The 7,043-nt window shown below is 44.8% G+C and overlaps 1 protein-coding gene across 1 annotated transcript in view; it reads left to right on the forward strand.

Moving 5' to 3' along the window:
• The first annotated feature begins 495 nt into the window (after nucleotides 1-495).
• The window catches only part of LOC102757686 (zinc finger protein 726-like), a 23,764-nt gene continuing 17,216 nt past the window's right edge, over nucleotides 496-7,043 (forward strand). The window contains 1 exon segment of the mRNA XM_015560597.1: nucleotides 496-524. The gene's annotated coding sequence lies outside the window, so the exon portion shown is untranslated.

A 7,043-nucleotide genomic window follows, 5' to 3' on the forward strand; every position in this document is an offset into this window, starting at 1 on the left:
CGACTGTGGGCCGCAGCCCGACCACCTTTTCCGCCTGCACGCAACGCCCACCCTTAGCCACAGCGCATCCCAGCGCCTCCCCAGTTCCTGGGGCTCAGCCCAAACCAAGCGCCCCAGGTGCAGCCTCCCCGCCAAACCCCTTTGTTCACGCCCCGCGCTTCGGCCCCGCCCCGCCCTCCATGGTCCCCGGAGCCCCGGCCGCCCCGAGCCCCGCTAATCCCACTCCTGACATGATGTCCTGCCTCCCAACTCAGGCCAAAATTCCAGTTAGGGGGATGCTAGAAGCCCCTGAAGGCTGTGGATCTCAGGATAAAAGAATGTACGTCTCCACTGCTGAGATGGAATCAGAAATGCAGCAGTACCACATAGCGGCAGCACGCGCAGTTACTCCCGAACCCGGAAGCGGTTGGTGCGGAGGGAAGGTAACCGTGGCATCTGAGGCCTCTGGTCTTTCTCCTTTAAACCTCAGCATCTCAGCCCGCAGCCCTGCACGTGTGAAAGCCCAAACCCGCCTCCCATCAGCGGTAAGTCTCGCGTCCCGGTGAGACCTCTGACCCCGAGGGCTTTGCTGCGCGATTGAGACCCGCGTTCCCTTTGGCTGGAACTGTGGAGCCCTCTCTGCCTGCGGTCTGCCTTCCCGGGGCCCCTGCGCCGGCCCGCGCGTTGTTTTCCTGCTAAAACCGTTCACGGGCCAGCCCTTCCCCCCAGGCCATTAAAGTGTTGGGAGATGGAGTCAAACCCTCCCTCCCCTCCGCAGCCTCGCAGTTCCGGGCCTGTAGAGCCGGATTCCTCCCTGGCCTGGGAGTATAGACACCCCTCTTTCTAGATGCTCCCCACCACGCCCCACTTAGTAGGTAGGAGGCCGGATCAGTGAGGGGACCCATAAGGAGTCCGCAAAATTGAGGACGTGGAAGGTCCTTGCAAATCGACTGTAAGTATGAAAGAGGAACTCGGGAAAGTGGTAAATGGAGAACAAATGGAGACCATGGAGGAAAGGTGAAGGGGAGCAAAAGGGTGAGGAGCCCTTGGTTAGCAGAGGTGGGGCCCCGAAGGGCGAGGCCCTTGAGGTGGAGAGAGTCAGGGGAAAAAGTTGGATGAGGCCAGTGCAGGGGCTGGAAGGGAGAAAGGGATGACCGAGCCCAGCAAGAATCAGCACTATGGTCCTGGCCGGTTTGGCTCAGTGGATAGAGTGTCGGCCTGTGGACAGAGAGGTCCCAGGTTCGATTCCGGTCAAGGGCATGTACCAGTAGGGGTTGTGCAGGAGGCAGCTGATCGATGTTTCTCTCTCATCGATGTTTCTCTATTCCTCTCCCTTCCTCTCTGCAAAAAATGAATAAAATATTAAGGGGAAAAAAGAAAAAAAAAGAATCAGCACTGTGCGCTTAGCCAGGCGGTGGGCCAGGGAGGCTGGCAGGAGAGGTGGAACCTGAAAGACAAAGGAAGCAGAAGGGACACAGGGATGGGGGAGAAAGGTGGGGAACAATCGGAGAGATTAGGGAGAAAGGGCTCCTGTAGGTGACGGTTCCAGTAATTTCACGGAATGGGTATAGGAAAGGAGTAGAATAAAGGGGAGACAGGAGCCAGGGGAAACACAGGAAAGGACAGTGGAGAGAAACAAAGGAAAGAGCGACCTAAAGGACCCAGAAACAAGTGGAGGAAGAAGGGAACCCAGTTCTGGGTGAGTGGAAAAGTGATGTATGTGGGTGATTAAGTTGTGATGTGTTGACTTGTGGCTTTTTGACCTATTTAATTTAATATTTGTATTTCAGTTGTACAGATGCAAACGAGAATTGCAAAGGTCCAGTTTATAAGGCTTGCTCATTTTATAAATTATAAAGTGGTTATTTGTGTCAGCAGATAGCTTTCATTTGCAGCCCTTATTCAGCCAGAGGGGAGAGTCTTGTCTCCGTCAGTCCTGGGTCTCTTCCCATTTCCTGGGATGGGATTAGCGAAGTGAACTGGGACAGAATGACCAAGTCTATCCCCACAGGATGCTTTTTCAAGGAATATTAAAAGTGTTGGTTTTTTATTTCTTTGAAATGGATTTACTCTTTCCTTTCTACTGCTGTTATATTTATTTAATTGTTTTTAAAAAACATATTTAGTCCTAGCCACTTTTGCTCAGTGGTTTGAGCGTTAGCCTGCTGACTGAAGGGTCCTGGGTTCGATTCCAGTCTAGGGCATGTACCTCGGCTGCAGGCTCCTCACAGGCCAGGGCCCTGTTCGGGTCTTATGCAGGAGGCAACCAATCAATGTGTTTCTGTTACATTGATATTCCTCTCCGTCTTTCCCTCTCTCTTCCATTCTCTCTAAAATTCAATTGAAAAATATCCTCGGGTGAGGACTAAAAAAAAAAAAAGAATTAAAAAATAAAAAGCATTTGAAATAAATCTTTGTTGAATTTTCCTTTTTTTGTAAATTTTCATTAACTTCTGAAATAAGCATTGGTGACATCTCATCATCAGCTCTTACCATTCTTTTCTAAATACAAGGTAGCATTTGCAACGGTATGGATGGAGCTGGAGAGCATTATGCTAAGTGAAATAAGCCAGTCAATGAAAGAAAAATACCACATGATCTCACTCATTCATGGATAATAGAACCATTATAAACTTTTGAACAATAGATATAGAGGCAGAGCTGCCTCAAACAGATTGTCAAACTGCAGCAGGAAGGCCGGGGAGGGTTGGGGGCAGGAGGTAGGGGGGTAAGAGATGGGGGGCAGGAGGGAGCGGGGTAAGAGATCAACCGAAGGACTTGTATGCCTGCATATAAGCATAACCAATGGACATAAGACACTGGGGGGTAGGAGCGGCCAGGGGATTGTCAAGGGCGGGGGAAAAAAAAAAAGGACACATATGTAATACCCTTTGTAATAAAATATACTTTTAGCAATAATACTTTTAGCAATAAAAAAATAAATAAAAAAATAAATACAAGGTAGCTTAGAAAAACACAATTAACCCTTGAAGACATTATATTTTTAAAAATTTGAATTTTTTCCCTTCTGAATACATTGTATCTACTTTAGATTATATGCTCTGTATTTTTTCTTTCCTGTATAACGTGGGAACATCCATTGGTACATATAAATGACATATTAGGCTATTTCAGTGTAGACTTGGTACGGATGGCTATGTTAACAGTCAGAACCTAGTTTTAATGAGTTAGTCAAATAGTCATAGTTTTAAAAATTCCATTTATATGATTTGTTAAATTAGTGAGCTGTGAGCTACAATGATATTCCTTTAAATCCCTTTTCTCCATTCTCTGAAAATGCTGAAGGATGGACATGAAACTTTGTTCCAAGAGAGCTCATCTGTTTATGGTGAAGGAATTTGATCAACCTATTTCCGTAGCTAACATTTTTTTCAAAGTTTTCAGCACCAAAATCTGTGTGCATCATTTTATATATTTTAAATAATTCTCGGTGAATTCCTGGAAAAGATGCAGAAAATGATTGTGTTTCTTTAATAGATCTGGGGACAGACAATTCTGTGATGGAAGGAGTATTATCAGTGTCTTTTGACAGATCAGGAAATTGAGGTAGAAGAGTGAAAGGCTCAGATGCTGGAAGCAAAAGGCTCAGAGTCAAGTCAAATCTATGAATTTTTGCAAATTATTTACCTCCAGGTGCTTTGGGTTCAGCCTCTGACGTAGGATAATAAAGGCTCCAGCTCTACAATTAAGTGAGTGAATTTGTAGAAAGCCCAGCACAAGACCTGTGTCACTGAGGTGCTGTGTGTGCAAGTGATCACTACAAAGTGTTTCTTGTTATAGCTCCCTGTGCTCATCAAGAACTCACTGGGACTTGCCTACCCGCGCCCCCTTCAATCCACCTGCCTCCTGTCCCCATCGCTGTTCCCAGGTTCTTTCTCCCGACACAGGCATCCATGATGCTGCTGCCAGAGCAGGAAGTCCCAGCACCTTTGCCTGGTGTTTGAGGCCTTGGTTTTCCGGTGGCATTTTTCAAAGGTTCACCCACACCCAGCGCAGTCTGACCGAAGTTACTGGGACACCCTGAGCATTTTCACTCTTGGAGGGTTTGCATAGGGTCCCTTCCCTTCCCACACTCCCCTGGCTTATAGACTGTTGGACCCAAATATCCCCCTTGTGGCCCTTCACACTCACAGTTCCCACTGAGCTCATTGTCTTTTCCTCATCTTTCTCATTACCCAGCTTCCCCTCTGTCCACTCAGTCACTGGACAAGACCCAGGGTCCTCTGTACCAACAAGTGCCCCACTCCTGATCTCTATCCCTCTTTCTCCTGGTTTCAGACCCCTGAATCGACCCATTCTCTCCTTTCCATCTCCATGGTTTCAGCTGGTTTAGCTTCTATCTTCTGTCCCTCAGCCTTTTTGAGCCTCCTCTTTGGTCTCAAGTATCTACCATCAAGTCTGTTTCTACCAATCTCATGGCCTTAAAGGGGTTTTTATTTAGAATTGACCTACCCCTTCCCTGCTTACAGCCCTCTCATTCCACCTGTCCCTTCAACAGTGTCCAGGGTCCTCAGTTTAATGAGGAACTCACCAAGACAAGTTAGCGCCCACGAGCTGCAGGAGGTAGGCAGCCATAACCAGCATTGGGTGCCTGGGCCCCCTCTACCTCTTCCTTGATCAGTGCAGGCATCAAGCAGGTACTAGCAGCAGGAGCAAAGGGGCCTGAGGGATTGTAAGGGCTGCATTCCCCCAGACCCTGGTTTTTTTTTTGGTGGATTGTAGGGAGGAGGAGTCCAAGAGGAGAGAGGTAGGTAGTGACTGAGAAGTGCTAGGACAGGGAAGGAAAGAAAGGCCTGCCTGGTGCTGGTTGTGTAACCTTGGGAGTACTCCTGGTGCACTGTGGCTTAGGCTCCACATTGGTAAAATGGGCACAATCATTACCACGTAATGTTGTCACAAGAATTAATGACTCTGCAGAAAGAGCTTAGAATAGTCTGGCCCTTAGTATGGTTGCATTTTATTTTGTAATTGGAAAAATGTGTTTCTGTTGCTGTTCTATCAAATTGTTTATTCCTCTTCTTTCTCTAATAGTTATTGAGAGTTACATGGGTGACAGGAATCTTATCTGTCTAATTTATTGCCTGAACCTATTAGAGCTCATTAAGTAATCTTATAATAGTTTTAATAAATGAAATATTTCAGTGAATGAATACATAATAAAACATGCAGTGTATGAAGCTAAGCTGGCCCATTGGAGCCCACAGATCAGGTTCCCTTTGCTCCTTCTACACTCCATCTCCTGCTCTCTCCCCCTTCCTGCATTAGCTGCAGACACAGGGGCCTCCTCACTGTCCCTTAAACACATAGGCAGGTTTCTGCCTTAGGATCTTTGCCGTGGCTGTTCCCTTGTTCCCAACTTTTAGTGAGTTTTCCACGCTGTTTTAACTTGTCTGCATTGGGCTTCTCTGGACTCAGATGCTTTTCTGTTTATTTATTTGTTTGCTTATTTATTATCTGTCTCATGATTAAGGTGGCTGCCCACATGTGCAAGACCTTGGTCTTGTTCTGGTCTGTGTCTCTAATGCCAGACACCAAGGAGATGGTTAATCTTGGATGAGTAAACATATGTACAAGTGATTGGCAAAGCTAAAGACGAACGACATAAAGGAATGGGTATGTGGGAACAAATTGAGAAACATATGTTTAGAGTTAGAGTGAGTGTGACAGTCTTTTTAATTCCTCTCTCAGAACCTGACACATCTTTAGACAAATACAACAAGGACAAAAATACTGAGTAACACCATGATATAAGGTTGGGAGTGTATATACACACCCACTTGACTCTGATCCTACAAAAAAAAAAATCTTTTCTTTTCCCAAGACCATGTTTAGTTACAAAGGTAATTATATACATAACCTCAAAGAAAGCATCAAAGAAATGAAAAGGTTGAGTATTACAGGGCACAGTCTGCCCTCATATTGCATAAAATACTTTCTTGTTGGTACTGTAGTGCTGGCCCATCCAATATGGTAGCCAGTCTCTTCCTGTGGCTGTTGAGCTTGTGAACTGTGGCAAGTCTCAGTTGAGATATGCTTTCAGTGGAGGATACATATTGATTCTTCAGAACACAGTAGGGGAAAAGGATGTGAAATACCTGGCATAAGTTTCTTTAAATATTGACTATTTGTTGAAATAGAACAATTTATAGTAAGTGTGTATTCAGTTAAATAAAAGATTGGGTTAATTCAAATTTGTGATTTAATAATTAATTGTTTGAAAATTATAAAGTTATCAAAATTAAATCCAACCAGATCAGTATAGAGAACAGATTAGTGGTTGTCCTGGGTTACGGATAGGAGTTGTTAGAAGGCAGCTCCAATTAAGGATCTGGTTTGTGGTTCTGATTTAAACAAAACTACATGGTTAATAAAATTTCATAGACACACACACTTAGACACCCACCCCCATAAACTTATCATGTAAGGCTTCAGTTGGGTCTCAATCATATGTTGAAATCTTATCCACTGCCTTGTGATATTACTCAACTTAAAAAATTACCTTAAAAGTGGGGATATTACCTTATTTAAAGATTACCTTAAAAAGATAATCAACTTGCCCTGGCTGGTTTGGCTCAGTGGATAGAGCATCGGCCCAAGGACTGCAGGGTTCCGGATTCCATTCCGGTCAAGAGTACATCCCCGGGGTGCTTTCTTGATCCCCAGTAGGGGGCATGCAGGAGGCAGCCTCTCTCCCTCTCCTTTCCTCTCTGAAATCAATAAAACAAAATATAATCAACTTAAAATAAGGGCATTAATAGTGGGCCCTCCTCTAATATGCCTGTTTTCCTTCTTAACAGGGGAAATCTGGACACAGAGTTATGCATAGAGAGATAAGGTAGCAATTTTTTATTCCTGAGAACCATGTTAGTAAAATAATAATGTGGGCCTATTGACCTGTTTATCTGCTATTAAAAGCATAAATTTCCCCATGACGATTTACTAGATGTACCAGTTAATGCAGATTTTTTTTCAATAGATGGGGTTACACATATGTTGTTACATATGCGATTTGATATGTATGCTATTTTGTTGTATTGACAACA

The sequence above is a fragment of the Myotis davidii genome, unplaced genomic scaffold (assembly GCF_000327345.1).
Source record: "Myotis davidii unplaced genomic scaffold, ASM32734v1 scaffold1255, whole genome shotgun sequence".
NCBI classification, from domain to species: Eukaryota; Metazoa; Chordata; class Mammalia; order Chiroptera; family Vespertilionidae; genus Myotis; species Myotis davidii.